Below are 18,507 nucleotides of genomic sequence, written 5' to 3'. Positions count from 1 at the left end.
CTGCAAAACTAAGTTTCATAAATGATGGAGAAATAAAGATTTTTGCAGACAAGCAGACACTAAGGGAATTTGAACTAGACCTGCCTTACAGGAAATACCCCAGACGGCATTACATTATGGAACAGCACATAAACACCACCAATATAAAGACCCCTGAAAGTTAAAGCTCATAGCTCTAATAAAACAATAGCACAAGAGAGAAAACAAAACAACAAGGTATCATCCAACATGATGAACAGAACCATATCCTAGTCTCCCGCATATCAACGCTAACACTGAATGTGAACAGTATGAATGCCCCACTTAAAAGACACAGACTGGCTGAACAGATGAACAAAACATACTACAAGCATATGCTGTCTCCAACAAACACATCTGACTTGCAAGGATTTGCACAGACTCAAGGAAAAGGGATGGGAAAAAATATTCCATACAAGTGGAAACCAAAAGCGACCAGGTGTAGCCATTCTCATATCAGATAAAATAGACTTTAAATCAACAAATGGTAAAAATAAAAAAGACAAAGATGGCCATTTTATAACCTTCTACAGATGTTTCTCTACAGTCTATGTTTCACTAGGTATTTATTTCTCAGTGCCTCCTTGATCTTGAATTTGGAAATGAGACAAAAAGAAAAAGAAAGAGAGAGTGGAAAAGGGAGAGGGAAAGGGGGACAGGAGGGAGGGAGGAGGAGGAGAAAAAGGAAAAAGAACTGGCTGAGTGTCTTAAATGTTTATATTCTCTTATATCTCATTTGATAATTTGAATGCCTGAACTGCCATACTTTGAATATTTTACATTCTCAAATTGATATTTTAAGCCAAAAAGGATTTTGCTACAATTTAGAGTTATCTGCATAAATTTACTCTAAAACTCCCATAACTGATAATAGATTAGGCTAGGAATTTGAATCTAAGTCCAAAAGGCCAACATTTATAAACCCTTGGGGACCATGCTTTAATTTGGAATATTTCCACTTATGGAAGATCTATGTGGTAGGTTTGATCATTAAAAAAGAAATCAAGTTTGCAAGATTAGGGAGCTTGTTTATTTAAATAAGAAAAAATGGTACATTGTAAGCCCATTTTTAAATACAGAAGATGTTGTTAGTTACGTCCATTACATTTTAGAATTTAATGTTCACATCCTCCTACCTCCCTCTCCTTTCAAACTTATAAGCAGTGTCAGATGTCTAGGACCCCTCAACTGAGTATGACAACTTCAAATATTGTAGGTATCTTTTCTAGAGGACATTCTCTTACATCACCCGAGAGAAAAGACAACCTCCCCACTCCTCAAATGAAAGTCAATATGACTTCAAAATGTTCTTTAACTGTAATGTTTCTTAGAGAAAAATAATACATTATAATATACATTGGATTTTTTTCATCTAGGAAAACTATTATGTTTGCTTTTGTCCTATATTTAATGTGTATTTTTACTTTTTATAGTATTAGGTGGCTAATTTTGCTCCTTTTTTTAAGAGGGAAGGGATAATTAGGGTGGATTTTGAAGAATAAATACAGCCCAGTCAGGGAAGAGATGAGGTGAAAACATTCCACATGCAGAGAATAGTCTGTGAAAAAGTCAGAAAATCAAGAAAAAAATACTGTTTGTTCAGCAATAGCGACTTATTTAGTTTGGCTGGAATATGTGGGGGAAGACAAAGTATAACAGGGAAAGCTAAAATGGTAGTTTAGGATAGATTCTGAGAAGTCTATTCCAAAGACTGTTAGTTTTATCTTTTATATGATAGGTAATCACTGACGTTTTAAGTAAAAGAGCAAAGTTATAAATGGTTTTGAGCATCCAATTATGGGCCAGCCACTGTGCTGGTTACATATATTACTGGTTTAGTCCACACTAAAACTCTTTGAGATAAGCACTCTTAGCTGCATTTTATTGATCAATAAATTCAGAAACAGGTGAAAATATCCAACAACAAGTGAACTGCAAACCCAAGATTTGAACCTAGGGTTGAATTTTTCCAAAGACCATTACCTCATGCTTCTTCGTGGAAGGGACATATTTCATGTGTTTTAAAAAGTTAATTCTAGATTTAGTGTGAAAGATACTTAAACAAAACAATATAATTAAGGAAGGAAAGCCAAATATGAGGCTACTTTTGTAACCCAGCAGGAAATAATCAGAGCCTTGATTAACAGGGCAGTAATCAACACAATGGGAAGGAGAGGACAAATTGGTAATGCTTGGTGAGTAATTTTCTGCAATGAATAATTAAGAAAGAGGGATATAGGTAGGACACATCTGAGATATCTATCCTGAGTCCCCCCAATTACAGCAGAGTCCTTTGCCATAACATATTGTCTTTGAGGTCCTTCAGTTACAAATGTACCTTAAACAATTTGGAAATAGAAGACAAGAGCACTGGAAGAAGATTAAGACATGATTTTAAGAGGTTCCACTAGCAAAATAAATTATATTTACTATATCTGCTTTCAACAGATAATGGTTTATTTCCAGCCAGTCTGTATATGAACCATTCCCTGTGTTTTCTGTGGGGAATCACTTTTATCTTGCGCAAAAGAGAGGCTTGCACATCACCATGCTGAGAACTAAAACCAAGAACCAGGAGACTCAATAGATTCGCAGCAAGGAATTTCTCCAAGGTCAAAAGCACCTTTCAAAGTCAGGAAACAAAACTGAAGTCTAGGGTTCAGGACAAGAGACAGGCAGAACAGCTGTCGAACAAAGCAGAAGCCATCACAGTGACCAGCACACGAGATGGCCGGGAGGAGGAGCCCCGCTGCTGCGGCGCAGGGCCTGGCCATCAACCCGGTGCCGGGCCTAAGCGACTGGGGCATGTTGTAGTGCTCACTTCCTGCCACAGAGACGAAAAAGAGGACTGAAGACCTGAGGCAGCCAGTTACTCCTTGGGACATTTTTAATTTCAATCATCCTTACCTTAACTCCTCAAAATAGGCAAAGTTGTTTTTTACCCTTTATTTCTGGAAAGAGAAAAACACCCAGGAAGATAATAAATTTCAGATATTTTCCTATCCTTCCCCACAAAAATTTGCTGCTGGTCTAGTCAAACCTAAAAAGTGAAAAACTCAGTAGGCTTGGTTTAAGTTAGTAAGATCTACACATTCCACACTCGTTTCCTCTTTTATACTCTGCATTGAAACACTCAGTTTTAATTAACCATAAAAACAGATTGTACTCCTAGCCTAGTGTTTTTTTCCTTAAATCTGTTAGTTAATTCAGGGTTTACAATTGACCCACTGTGAACAAGTAATGGATAGAACATGTTCCCATATGAAGAATTCAATAAAATAATTCCTAGAATTTTTATTTGGCATAATTTTGACTAGGATGATTACAATTCATAGTATCTAATGTGGTAATAAGAAGTGTCAAAGTAATGGGGAAGAAGCACAAATATTTCTTACTCAAAGATTTCTTAATTCATGCTTCAGAATACTTGGCTCAACTATATTCTCCTAGAAAAGAGTCTAGACCATTTTCTAGAGTCTAGTCTAGAAAATAGTCTAATGATGAATTGATGAATTAATATATTCACCAATAACAACCCCTGCTATATGCCATAAGCCCTGCTAGGTGCTAGGGACACTGAGATCAATAAGATATAGCCCTCAATACTTGAGAGGTTCATTGTGTTGTGGAAAGAAAGGAGCAAATGAATTGCAGTGAAATAGAGTAAGCATGATAGGAGAGGTGTAAAAGAGACACAAATAAGACTGTCTGATAGGTGATCCACCCAGTGGCTCTCTTCAAGGTGGCCCTTCCTCCCTTAGTGGGAGAGACTGTAGTTCCAACGTTGTATCAGCACCTCCCTGGGCATCAGGTCATGCCCAGTTTGTCTGCTCTTACAAGTCATCTCTCTGTATTTGTTGCAAACTCTGCTGGATGCTATCTCCTCCCTTCCAGATATCCTGTAAATAAAAGGGGAGCGGTGAAGGCAAGCCACACCTGCCTCTCCGTGGGATGCCACAGGCTGAGGAGTCATGCACAGCCTGCCCCTCCTCCTGCTCCTGTGGAGCTTGTCCTGGCCTCCCCTGGGCAGACAGGAACCATGTGCCATGAGACCTCAGAGGACAGAGTAGTGAAGTAATTTTGTCCTGGAGGAAGATTATGGCTTCAGAGAAGTAAGAGTTGCACAAGAAAGTGTGGATGGCATTCAGAGTACAACAAATTACTTTTTGAACTTCTAGATCATTAAATGAATTGCAAGCTCTGTAACTTACAAGTAAATGTAAACTCTGGTGTTATTTGGCTCCAAAAGGCTAGACTAAGTCTGTCCCACTAATTACCAATATTACTTTGCTTCACATTAATATATTTTTACTTTAGTTATTGTTATTATCCAAAATAACAACATTCTTTTTCTCATTTGTTTTAGGAGATTTCCTAACTGCTCACCACTCTCAGGCCCTCTCTGGCCCTAGGAAGACTACATTTTCCCATGCCTGTGAAGGTAGGTGGTAAAAATAGGACCTTCTATGGACGTTTCTATACAGTTGATATTTGACTGGGTATTTACTTTCCGGTAGCTGTTTTACCTTGAATTTGCTACTTTCCCTTGAATTATTAGGGACATAAACTGAGTACTATTTGGTGGAATGTGAACAGATGGAATAGCCACCAGTTCCAGGCCTGGCAATAAAGCACTTTGATTGTTCTCTCTTCTCCATGCTCCTCCTTCTAGAATGAGCCTTCTAGTAGCAAAGGAACCTGACATTACCGCACCACATGAAGGGATTCTCATACCCAAAATATCTTGCTACCCACAATGGCATTTTCATGAGTGCTAATTAAAAGCCACTGAAATTTGAGAATTATTTGTTGCAGTAACTAGGGAGTTTTTACTGATGAATATGAAGAGACTGATATAAATTTAAATTCCCTTCCCAAAAAAACCCAGTTCTTATTTCGTCTCTAAGGATATATGGAGCCACCTTGGAAAAGCCCAGCAATTTCGCCATCATAATGCAGCCTCGTTTAGTCCCACACTAGGCAGAGGTTATCTCTCTAACCCTGTGACGTTCTCTGAGATCGAGCTGCCTGGAAAGGGGATGTAAGCTATGGATGAGAACAATATGTGAAAAGCTTATTTCAGACACAACTTATGACAGAAAATTCCAAAAACAACACAAAAAAGGGAGGTGAAGGCTAGCAAGCAGGAAGAGAATAAATGATGGAAAATTTTGAAACTGATTTAAAAAAACTAAGAGAAGGCAAGTTGGCCATGCAACATGGATTTTCCATCACTTGCTTCGACTCAATTTAGAGCCACATCCCACACGGACATCACTACAGTGGGCTTAAAATGGCCAATTACGAAGGACAAGGCAGAGGCCAAGCAGATTCGTGGCCTGGAAAGCCAGCCTGCGGGCGGCCTGGGACTCCGACAGGTGCGAATTCACTGCGCCTCCGAACAACCAGAGGCGTGAACTCGCCAGGGCCCATTTCCCTGGGAGAGCAAATGACTACGCAGGGGATAATTCATGCGACGACGACAACAGTCTTGTGATGGACAACTTTGAACTCACAGAAGCTGGACGCAGCTGGAGGAATCGGCTGCTTCAGCAAGCGGAGCCCGACACGCACTCCGCCTGGGGCGCGGCCCAGCGGCGGGCCAGGACAGCAGGAGAGCGACCGGCCGCAGAGGACACGCGCGCCAGCTTCCGCCAGCCTCTCCAACACACCCGGCGGGCGCCGCTCGGACCGCGCTGTCCTCCCCTGCAGGCACGCCCTGCCCTGCTCCGGACGGCGCTGTCCTCCCCTGCAGGCACGCCCTGCCCTGCCCTGCTCGGGACGGCGCTGTCCTCCCCTGCAGGCACGCCCTGCCCTGCTCCGGACCGCGCTGTCCTCCCCTGCAGGCACGCCCTGCCCTACCCTGCTCCGGACCCGCGCTGTCCTCCCCTGCAGGCACGCCCTGCCCTGCCCTGCTCGGGACCCGCGCTGTCCTCCCCTGCAGGCACGCCCTGTCCTGCTCCGGACCCGCGCTGTCCTCCCCTGCAGGCACGCCCTGCCCTGCCCTGCTCTGGACGGCGCTGTCCTCCCCTGCAGGCACGCCCTGCCCTGCCCTGCTCGGGACCCGCGCTGTCCTCCCCTGCAGGCACGCCCTGCCCTGCTCGGGACCGGCGCTGTCCTCCCCTGCAGGCACGCCCTGCCCTGCTCGGGACCCGCGCTGTCCTCCCCTGCAGGCACGCCCTGCCCTGCTCGGGACCGCGCTGTCCTCCCCTGCAGGCACGCCCTGCCCTGCCCTGCTCCGGACGGCGCTGTCCTCCCCTGCAGGCACGCCCTGCCCTGCTCCGGACCGCGCTGTCCTCCCCTGCAGGCACGCCCTGCCCTGCTCCGGACCGCGCTGTCCTCCCCTGCAGGCACGCCCTGCCCTGCTCCGGACGGCGCTGTCCTCCCCTGCAGGCACGCCCTGCCCTGCTCCGGACCGCGCTGTCCTCCCCTGCAGGCACGCCCTGCCCTGCTCCGGACGGCGCTGTCCTCCCCTGCAGGCAGATGGGAGCAGCGACGACCACAGGGCCGAGCAGCAGGCCGCTGCCCACCTGGGGGACGTCGCTGGCTCCCCGCGCGGGTGGCTGGGCCTGCGGGGTGGCTCCCACGATAACGGCCTTCTTCTCGCCCGGTTCTGATTATTTAAGAAATAAAATGAAAAGATTGAGGCGGAAGCCAAAATATTGCTAGTACAGATAGGTCAGAGAACCCAGCACTGGGAGGGTCAGAAGGGCCGCTGATTCGGGGCAGAACCGGACGCACTCGCTCCAGCTGCGGGCCCGGCGGCGTCCCGGGTTCGAGCCCCGTGCAGGGCGCAGGGCGCGGCCTTCTCCGCGAGGAACAGCGGGCAGCGCCGGCGAGGCTGGGAGGAACCGGGGTGGGAAGGAGAAGAGAAGAGAAGGACGATGGCCGCGCCGTGGTCTCCAGACAAACGCGGGCACACGCGGGCGAAACGCGCCGCCCGCCGCCTTGCGCGGCCGCCTGTTCCAGCAGCGAGGGCTCCTCCCGCACCCGGCGGCGTTCCCGGCGAGCGCGGCTCCGGCGTGGAGGGCGGCGTGCGGGCCGTCCAGGGCGCAGCGCTCTCGGCCGCCGGCGCCTCCCAGCAGCCGGGCGCCCGCCGCGCCTCCGCGGGCCGGATGGAGAGCGTTGTCCCCGACCTCGGACGCGATACGCCGACGGTCAGGGTTTGTGACCCATCTACTTCTGAAAACGGAGTGTTATAAGATTATGAACTCAGCACATTATATGATAGAATAAATTAAAATTAAATAAGGCAAAACCATCTCAAGGGAGCATCTGTCCATTATTTACAACACATATCTGTCGAGGCTGCTCTGCAGACAGGGCTGGGGGCCGGGTCGCCGGGCGCGCGGCCGTCGGTGCGCCAGTCCGGCCTGGGAGCGCGCGGACCGCGCCGAGCACCGGCGCGAGGAGACGCGCGCTCCAGACCTGGACTGTCCCTCCTCTGACCCCAGAGCCGCCCGTGAGGGAGACCGCGGGCGGCCGCTACTCCCGTGTCACAGACAGCGAGTCAAGGCTGAGCGCGCGAAGCAGCTCGCCCGAGCACCGGAAGATTCGTCTTTCACTCCGAATCCGTGTCCCGCTGCGTTGTGACGACCGCTGTTGGGAGGACGGCCTCACTCCCGATAGGTGGCACATGTCTCGGCCGCCATCAGAAAGCCTCTGAGGGACATGCACTTTCATACGAGTCAGCCATTTGGAGAATTTGCTTCGTCTTGCTTGGTACCTTTAATTATCTTTTCAAACATTTCAAAAGTGTTCAGCGTCCCTGGGTCATGCCGGACAGTCTGCTCAGTGGTCCTGCGCGTCCTGGAGCAGAGCTGCGCGCGGCCGTGTGCCGGCTCGCTCTCGACGCGGCTCCACCACGCAACACGAGCCGCCGCTCCACGGGAGGGCGTGCTCACTAGCATCGGCCATAACAGAGGACGCAGAACGCCGCGTCCAAACGACTCGGTTCTGAGGCCGGCTCTGGACGGCAAGCCTGCGGCGGCGGGGCGTCGCGTGGAGGGTTGCTCGGCGGCGAGAGAAGGAAATCGAGTCTGGAAAGAGAGAGAGAGAAAGAGAAGGGAAGGAATGCGGGCACTGTTCACTCTGGAGCCGGCGAACGCCGACAGCGGGACGCCCGCGCGAGCGGGGAGGCCCGACGTGCCCTCAGGACGGCCCGCTGCCTCGGGGCTGCGGGAGCCACGCAAAGGGGACAGGGAGGAAAAGGACGTTAAAATTGCCGACGAGCGCCACAAGCAGGGAGCGGGCCGGAAGCCAGGAACACCGGGAAGGGGAGGCGGCCGCGCCCCAAGTGCAGCCGCCAGCGACGGAGGGGCCCCGACGAGACGCTGGGACCCGCCGCCCCGCCGTCTCAGGGCCCGCCCCGCCGTCTCAGGGCCGGTCCCCGCCGTCTCAGGGCCCGCCCCCGCCGTCTCAGGGCCGGTCCCCGCCGTCTCAGGGCCCGCCCCCGCCGTCTCAGGGCCCGCCCCCGCCGTCTCAGGGCCCGCCCCGCCGTCTCAGGGCCCGCCCCGCGTCTCAGGGCCCACCCCGCCGTCTCAGGGCCCGCCCCGCCGTCTCAGGGCCCGCCCCCGCCGTCTCAGGGCCCGCCCCCGCCGTCTCAGGGCCCGCCCCGCCGTCTCAGGGCCCGCCCCGCCGTCTCAGGGCCCGTCCCCGCCGTCTCAGGGCCCGTCCCCGCCGTCTCAGGGCCCGCCCCGCCGGCCGGGGGCGTCGGTGCCCGGAGCACCTTGCCGCGCGCTGCCCGGAGCGTCTTGAAGCTGCTGGACAGGAACTGGACCTGGGAACCAAGGGAGGAAGATAGAATTGGCAATGTTTGGAGTTCTAGATCTGATCCAGCAGAGTTCAGTTGGAAAGAAAGTAGCATCTGAAAGATCTTAATAAGAACCGAAAAAATTGCAATTAGGTACGCGACACTTACTGTGTGACAGACATTATGCCAGATGCTGCCTCACACAAACTTAAAAATGTCAGTAACTGGCCGTGAGCCAACAGTCAGTAAGCGACAGAACTCGAGACTCCGTGGTCGCTGTCGCTGCTTCAGCCCGCCCGGGTCCCTCGGTTCTCCGTCATTTCGACACAGGCGTCCCTGAGCTTTGTGAGGCCGCGGACCCCTTTGACATTACAGTGAGGCCTACGGTGGGCCCCTTCTTGGAAAAATGGAAAATTGTCAAATGCATAAAATAAAAGAAATAGAATTATAATGGAAACCAATTATTTTGAAATTCAGCTAATAAAACACATTTTAAAAACTGACTTAAGAGTATATGTGGTGCTTGTTTTTCCATTCTTGGGATACTTCACTTAGTAGTATGGGTTCCAGCTCTATCCAGGAATATACAAGATGTGATATGGGGGGAAGGGACATACATACATAATGCATACATAAGACGTGCACCGTCTGGGGGATGGTCACGCGTGCGGCTCGGACTTGTGTGGGGGGGTGCAAGGGCATTATTTGAAACCTTAAAATTTGTATACCATAATATGCTGAAATAAAAAAAACTGACTTAAGAAATAGCATTTTTTTAAATCTCATTTTTAATGTATTAAAAAATAAGATTAAGCAGCAGGTCCATCTTTTAAAATTTTGAAATAGAAATGAACACAAATGATATTTTGAGATGTGGAATCAATTGTAACATGATAGGAAAATATTTTTTCTTATTGGTGGCAAATTTATGAGTTTTATTAATACTATTGTAATCATTGCATTCAAAACTAAAGGAAATGCAAATTTTCACTTAAATTCTAGTAAAATATAATATTTTTCTCTAGTCAAGGTTCCCAGACTCACTGAGTTCTTTCCATAGATCCATAGACTTCAGGCTTAAGAACACCAATAAAAATGAGCCTATTAAATCCATTTTCTGTGTATAAATATTTAGTGTGCTTCAAAGAAAGACACAATTCAAAAGGAAAGGATAGTCTCTGCCATGTGACAATTCGTGACTATAATTTAGAAATAGGGTACTAGAAGTAGTTAAGTACGAATCCACTGTTGATTTGTTCCCTCCAAAAATGAAAGAGATACTAAGAGGCAGAGAAGGTTCCATAGTAAGAAAATAACTGCAGGTTAAAGTAATCTTAGGGGCTTTAAGAACAGGAAGGAACAAAACCCAAAGCAAGAGCAAAACCTGGAAATCCACGAATCTGAGGAGTCTGGACTTTATACTGAAAGAAAACTGAAAAAAGGAATTACCACAATGAAATCCCAAATTGAATAATGTTGATCTTATAAGGGGAAATAAAATACATCAGATAATTTTTTAAAAGATGATAAGGAGACCACCTAAAAAGGCTTTTGCTATTTACATAAGACAGAATGAATGGATAGATGGATGGAAGAATAGATGGATGAAAGCATGGATGGAATAAAAAGAAATGGATATAGAAATTGAAAAATTATGGATAAAGCAAATAAATGATCATTAATTACCAATATTTTGAATCTAGAGAATTAGGGAATTGGTAAGTAACAATGCAATTGAGAGGGGAATTGATTTGGGAAAGTTATAGGATGAATTCAGTGGGACAGATTAGATTTTAGAATGTTATAGAATGGAAATTCTGCAGAAGCTTATGTTATAGTTCTTAAAGAGACAGAGTTAGAGAGACAAAATTAGAAGTTCTCAATATATAGCTGATGCAATTTTATTATTGTTTTTATCACTAAAGGAAATTGCACATACAGTTGATTCGAATGACGCAATGTTGAATTCCACAAGTTCACTTACGTGCAATATCCTCCCACCTCTGCCACCCTGAGACAAAACCAATCTCTTCTTTTCATCCTCTTCCTCAGCCTACTCAACATGGAGATGATGAAGATGAAGACCTCTATGATGATCCACTTCCAATTAGTAGTAAATACATTTTCTCTTTCTCAAGATTTTCTTAATAACACTTTCTTTTCTCTAGCTTACTTTATTGTAAGAATACAGTATATAATACATATGGCACACAAAATATGCATCGATTGATGGTTTATGTTATCAGTAAGGCTTCCAGTCAGCAGTAGACTTTTAGCAGTTAAGTTTTGGGGGAGTCAAAAGTTATATGTGAACTTTCAACTGTGTGGGGGATTGGCATCCCTAACCCCCAAGTTATTCAAGGGTCACTTGTAAACAGATAACAGCTAAGGTATACATAAACAAATTTCTGATATAGTTTCAGTTATTCAGAGTTGACTGAGTTTTCTGCTGGACAGAGTACCAGCTTTAGAAGGAACTTTAGGGATTTCATTCCAAACCCTTCAATCCAAAATAAAAATCAACAAAGGGTTCGAGAAGAAAATTCAACACAATTTTCATGGGATTCTAGGATTCCATATCTCTGCATTAAGTACCTGCACAGTTTTATGTGCTTTATATATTTTAATCCATTCAATTCTGACAACCACCTCAAACAGTATCGCTATTATTATCTATATTTTACAAATGAAGAAAGCAAGACTCTGAGAGGACAAGAGTTGAGAATTTCCCCAGAGCTGAGAATTTTCAACAACTACACTTTCAACTGGGATTATGAAATGGAACACTAGGCGAGGCAATATTAAAGCAAAATACACGATCAACTCATAGTAGACTCTTAATATTTTGCTAAAAAGAAAAAAATGTGCGAATTAAAAATGTGGTCCCAAAGAGAGTAAAATTAATTCCATGATTGATTCTTTCATAAACAAACCATTGCAATAAAAAAGTAAATCACAAAGTATACAAAAATACCATGGGATGTCATTGATATAGATAAGTTTCAAAATCATCACAATTTAATAAATTTATAATAATATTTAGCAATATTTTTCAATGACTTGAGAAATAATAATGATAACTTTCATAGCACCCAGAAAGTCTGGTCTTTTCTCCATGCATGGTAGACTACTAAAAGCATCAGATGGGTTGCGGGGTTCATGGGGGTTCCAAACATAAATTTCAGGTGAACCAAGATATTTAATCCCTCAGCCCTTAAGTCCGGTCAGGTTGGGCATAGGTTGGCCAAAGTTTCAGGGCTGACCAATCACGATCACCCTTGACAGTATTTACCACAATGATATGGACAAATTTTGTCTTCTTAAATTTTTTAATGTGAACTCTGATGTCAAAAAGGTATGAAGATATTGAGAGTTTTCTACACATGTCCTCCAAATACTTTCCCTTCTTCTTTAAAATTACTGTTTCTCTTTTTACACTTCATATTCCTGCATTATCCATCGTCCTCAGTGCCATACATGTGTCCTGGTATCAGATATTAAATATTTTTTAAATGAACAAAAATACTAACTGAAAGTTATTTTCCACCTTTAAATGGCTCTTATTTTCACTCTGGTTTCACTTCTTTTCTGCATGGGCCATAATGCAACCGAATAGATTTTCCTTTTGACTAAAATTAGAAATGAAAAGCCCTTCACCACTCATTTATTTCCCTTTTAGACGAGCTCCTTGGAAACCACACAAAGGGAGATTTTTGTGACTCCTCCTGTGGTCAGAATTCAGCCCCTTTCTTTCACATGTTTCCTGCTTCCTACAGTTCAGAACCTTTTTCTATCACCTGTGGTTTCTATTTCTCTCGGATGGGTATCTGTTCATCCAGTTTCTGAGGTGGGATGGTATTGTATTTCCACTAGGTTTTCTTGCAAAGACTAATCTCCTTTGTTGCCTGTTTTACTGTAATTTTCCATCTATTAAAATGAAAATGAACCCATGTCCCAGCCTCCAGAACATAATAATGACAGAAAAAAATTCTAATTACAGCAGTTCACATTTATTCCAGGAAAATGCCTGACTGCAACTTTACTCACATAACCTCAAAGCTAAACCCATGCTTTTAGTTGTATCATAAAAGGACTGTCATTGACAAAATGAAGCTTCTTCTTTTAATGCCCTGGAGTCTAAATTGAGAATATTTGCAGAAGTCTCTGGGGGCTCCTGACCATACAGAAGGAACATTCCTTAGTCAACAAGGACACACTAAATGTCTACTCTACTACTGCAATAGTGGCTGAGAGGAAATCATGAGACGACAAAGAAATATTAGTGTCTTTCTGCCTAAGTGCTCTCTCATCCAGTCTGTGAGAGGGAAACAAAATCGCACACTGTTGTACTCCACTCTCTGGAATCATAGAATGTCAACTCAAGAGGGGAGTTAAGAAGTTGTCTAATCTAGTCTTCCTATTTGTTGATTATGAAATCCCAATGCAAAGGTATTAAATGGTTCAAGAAGACCCAAATAATAAAGTCAGAGTTAAAAAACCATGAGTAGATAGAGCACAGGAGCAGATCTGAAGTTTTAACAAAACTTTTGTTTTAACAAGTTATAACAAAATACACGAGACTGGGTAATTTATAATGAACAGAAACTTATTTCTTACAGTTCTAAAGCCTGGGAAGTCCAAGACCAAGATGCTAACATCTGGTGAGGGCTTTCTTGCTGCATCATCCCGTGGCCAAAGGGGAAAGGGCCAAGAGAGGGTGGAGAGAGAGGGCCAGAGAGAATGAAAGGGTGTCAACCCCCCCTTTATAACAAACTGCATTAATGCATTGACTCAGCCCTCACGGCCCAGTTGCCTCCCATTAGGCTCCACCTCCCGGCACTGTTGCACTGGGGGCCAAGCTTCCAACACAGGCTTTTAGGACACATTCAATCCATAGCACTGACTCGAGCTGGTACATAGAATTATAACTTGGTAATATTTCAGTAATACTTGAGTAATACAAGGCTCTAGTAATACTCCAGTAATACAGTGCTGCAGGCTGTTCCTTACTTCCTAGAACAGGGTAGTTTACTATCAAATATACACAGATTTGTACAGAGGTAGCAAACCTATGGTTTACAAAGGTTCTCAAGGTGGAACAGAAAGTGCCAATAACACTATATGAATTTTTGTTAAACGATAGTTATGGAGCCTCCTTATGTGTCTAGCCAGTGAGTCTTCTGCATACCAGCATCAGGGAAATTGCCTCGTCCTGAATCCTCGTGACTGTCACTAGTAGCCAGTTCACTGATCCACCACTTACACCCCCCCCCATTATCTCATACTCTATCAATGCAATTGGGGGAGCTATTATCCCCCAAACTGGAAAATAGCAAAACTCCAGTAGATATTTCTGAGAAAATTGCTGCCAGCAATTTGAATGTGTTGCAGTAGACTGAGTATATTGAGAAAAATGTCTCTACCCTCTCATTTTTCTTTCATGTTTATCTACCTATCATTTCTCACTTTTCTATCTGTCCATACCCTTAACCAATACCTACCTTGATTCATTAGAAAAGCATTTTCCATTTTCCTAGCATTAAATTGTCCATCTTCAGAACAATTAATAATTAGTTGTTTTTCAAAATGCCTCATGTCACCCACACCTAAACATCACCACTGAAAAGTTGTGTAGAGCTTCTTTTGTGTCACCTCTCTATCCAAATGCAGGCTTATCATGGCACTGTTGACATATATTTGTACAATTTATTACATGATAATCATTGGACTATAGTATCTTTGAAGGCAAAATGTCTTATTCTTTTTTACATCTTGTTTCCTGTTACCCCTGGCAAATCTTCATGTTTGCTGATTGAATGATAATATCAGTCAATCCATCAATAACCTAAACAACATTGTTTACTACAATACTTGGGTTAGGGAATGTGTAACTTAGGAAGAAAAAAAAATGTAAACAGTCTCTATGGGTAGCTGAAAGAGGAGCCAGGGAGAAAGTATTCTCCTTTTACTCAGCAGCAGTTTTCCCTGAGACAGAAAACACTACCATCCTTACTTGGATATTATATGTTTTTCTGGCTGAAAGTCTTGTTTTGGGTTGCATTTTTTCATAATTTATAGTAAATATGTGCCCTTTTAATGAGGCTACCTTTGTGTTTAATTCTTTTTGTTCTCTTATTATAATTATCATATATCTGAAGAAAAGTTAGCTTTTCTTTACAATAGATTAGAACTGCAGGTGTCAAAAAAATATGGAAGGGGGAGAGATGTTCCACATAAAGGGGAGAAAGTTGCTATAACAGTTCTTGAAAGAAAGCAATAGCTACAGATGGAAAAGAGAGGGAAAGGAGAAAGGAAAGGGAAAAAAGGGTCAGAAAAATCCACAGGGCAGGGAGGAGGTGGACATGTTGCTTTTCTATTGTTTCATACAAAATTGTTGCCTTGTTATGATGGAAAACCCTTTATTTCATCCAAGGTACACGGTTGGGTTTTCTCAGTAATGTCTACTTACTTATCCAATAAATGCTTTGTGCGTATGGAGACCATTTTTTGTTAGTGTTGCTAATAAAGTGAGGAGGAGCCTAAGCTCATCCCTACTGAGCTGCTAAGAATCACACAAAGCCTTTGACGAACTAGGAAAAAGAAACTTAGGAAACTTCATGGCAGCGAAAGCCATGAAATATCAGCTCTCCCTCCCCCTGCCGCCAGAATTCACAGAAAATTAGGTATGGGTTTGGTTTCCACAGGCTATGACATTGAAGTTTCAGGGTCATTTTTACTTAGGACTTAGGGGAGAAGAAAGCCCCAAGAGAAATGTGAGGTACACAGGGTTTCTGAGAACAAACTCTCTAATGGGAACTGAAATAAAATTATTAAAAGGTATTTCCAGAGAAACATATAGATTGATGCATAAAAATTTTACTAAACCGGACTCAGAACTAGTATTAACTTTAGATATCAAACTTATCTTTATCCTCACATGGAAAGGCACTTAGAAAATGTGTTTAAGAGAAATTGAAGATGTTTTTGGTGGGTTTACAGAAAACTGTTTCTAGTGATGAGTGACAGAGGCTAGACTTCAACTCTATTTGTTATAAGAGGATTTGTTCTCTTCCTTCAATGAGTGATTGTGATGTGGTCGGAAAAAGTGGGAATTAAATCTCAACAAAAATGGCTTTCTCAATTGTGTGTTACAAAGCATAGAGTCCCTAGAAGTGTTTGTCATCCTACTCCTTAGCAGGACGCAATTTTGGCCTCTTCCTTAGAATCAGAGCACTTTAGATCTCTCAGAACTTTTGTTGGGGATTTCAGACCTCCAAAATTTAATCTGGAAAGTTAACATAACAGCCCATGAAAGAAGTCCTTTATACTTTGCAAAATATAAAAAAACTATTCACTGTATTATTTTGGCAACTTTCTTCATATCATAAGTGATGACTGTGATGTCTAGTTTCATGTGTCAATTTACTGGCTATAGTTCACAGTCATCCAGTCAAACACTAATCTAGATGTTGTTGCAAAAAGGTATTCTGTAAACATGGTTAGCATCTACAATCAGTTGACTTTAAGTAAAGAATATTACCCTAAATAATGTGGATAGGCCTCATACAACCATTTGAAAGGCTTTAAGAGCAAAATGGAGGTTGCCCGGAGGAAGAAATCCTGCATGGACACTGCGTCTCCAGCACGCTGGCTTGTCCTTCAGATTTGGACTTTCCCGCCCCCACAATCACAGGAGCCAATCCCTTGAAATATATTTACTTTATATATAGTATATATACCATATATATAGACAAAGTATATTGCCTCCTATTGGTTCTGTTTCTATGGAGAACTCTGATTCATACAGTTGACAGATAGATTGCACTGTGCTGAGGGAGATGATTAATGCCAGCAAAAGAATTTAATTGCTAAGTTTTTTAGATAACAGACAACTAAGAATATATTCTTGAGCTGAGAAATTAGATGAAAGTCAATTTAAAAAAAAAACAAGTGAAGCAATAGAAAACGATGCTAAATATAATTTGATCATTCCCCAAGCTTACATCTTAGGGTTGAATGGAATAATAATCATCTTGGAGAAAAATACGCTACATCATATAGTATGAAATACATGTCTTATTCTCCCCCCAAATTATAATTTCTTGGACAGCAAGGAATTTGTGTTGGAATGCCTGCTCATAGTAAGTACACATAACGGTTGCTAAATAAAAGAATGAATACATTTATGTTCTGAATGTGAATTTTTCAATACATGTTGACTAGATGCTTCTCTGTTCCGATGGTGCTGAGTCTGGGAGCACAGTGGTAAATACACATAGTCTTTCCTCATGGAATTGTGCGATGGTTTATCTGATGCAGTGACCGACAAAGGTGCCTAGGGATAGAGTGGAGAAAAAATATGAATTATCTGGATTTATGTCATACTCAGAAAGTTAGCAGTTTACTTTCCAGAATGCTTAATTTGCCTTCTTAACCATTATTTACTTAAACTGTTAGACAATATGGCGATAAGGGCATGGCTGGAGTTGTCAGATAGACTCAAGCCTGTATCCTGGCATCACTATCAACTACATGACCCTGGACAAGTTGCTTAACATTTCAGAACCTCAGGGTTACCAATTATAAAATGAGCATACCACCTAACCAGTAGCAAGTGTGTGCACACGTGCGTGAGAGAGAGAGAGAGAAATAAGGTACTGTGTATAAAGCTACCTGCTCAGTACAATAGCATTTGGAAAGCTGACAATAAATGCTAACTAGAATTGATAGACTTTACATTTAAAAGCTGTACAATCTGTGGGGTGACAAGTTCTTTTAGGAAAGTAACCAGCTCAGAGGCACTTCCCTTTCTTGTGACTTTCAAGATGTTCCCAAACCATTGGTTTATCCACGGGAAAATCACAGGATGGTCCAGATGAAATAAATAAATAAATAAACCATCAGGGCAGCTACAAGAGATGAGATCACAAATCAGCACTCAGAAACTGACAACCATTAATCTTGTCACTAAATGACCTAACCATAAACACTGTGACTCTTTTCCTTCCTTCTGTGGTTACTCAATAGGTAAGAAAGCACCCACCTTTAAGAAACTTCTGGAAAAAAAGAGAGACAAGATGAGACATTTTTTCCCCTCAAGTTCATTCAAAACCCAAAGATGGTAATGAGCTTTTTAAGGGTGTTAATCACCCCTTTTTTCTTCTCAAACTCTTTCTTACATCCACCCACAAAACACTTTTTATAAAAGACTAGTGACTAAATAAAAGGAAATAACTAAGGCTCGTGGTTGCTTAATTAATTTCATGTTTTAAGAAAGTACTGAAAATCTTACTATTGCACATAAATTCTTGGAGTTGGAAAATACCTAAAGAGATTCTGTCCTTCAATCTTGCACCTGAAGAAAACATTCTTTCTGTGAGATCCTGCAGCTGCTAGAACCAGTGTGGTGAGGAGGCGCTCCTTGCTGGGGGTGGGGAATAGGAGTTAAGAAATCCACTTCCATTTATGTACAATAGGAATTATTTAAAAATCTGACTCCATCTAACTTCTACCATTTGGTCATCTATCCGCACCCATAGTTTCTATCCGCACCCACAGTATCACACATAACCCACCCACTCTCAGCATTTGCCTTGTTTTTTTAAGTGTTACAACCTCTCACTCTTTCAGAGCAGGGACTGTGCCTGTTTTGTTCCTCCCTCTTTCCCCAGCACCTAATAAACTGCCTCGCAATAGATTCTTAGTGCTTACTTCCTGATTAAGTGCTTAGCAGTTTG

General features: G+C 43.5%; 1 long non-coding RNA gene across 1 annotated transcript in view; it reads right to left on the bottom strand.

Annotated features, from left to right (window-relative positions):
- Positions 1–10,554: 10,554 nt before the first annotated feature.
- Positions 10,555–18,507, bottom strand: part of LOC105875390 (uncharacterized) — a 45,809-nt gene continuing 37,856 nt past the window's right edge. Inside the window, exon 4 of the long non-coding RNA XR_012914524.1 lies at positions 10,555–17,105. This is a non-coding gene — a long non-coding RNA (uncharacterized LOC105875390). The remainder of the gene's footprint in view (positions 17,106–18,507) is intronic.

This window comes from Microcebus murinus, chromosome 23 (assembly GCF_040939455.1).
Source record: "Microcebus murinus isolate Inina chromosome 23, M.murinus_Inina_mat1.0, whole genome shotgun sequence".
Taxonomy (NCBI): Eukaryota; Metazoa; Chordata; class Mammalia; order Primates; family Cheirogaleidae; genus Microcebus; species Microcebus murinus.
Note: the sequence above shows the minus strand (reverse complement) of the source record. Positions and strands in the feature narration are given on the sequence as shown.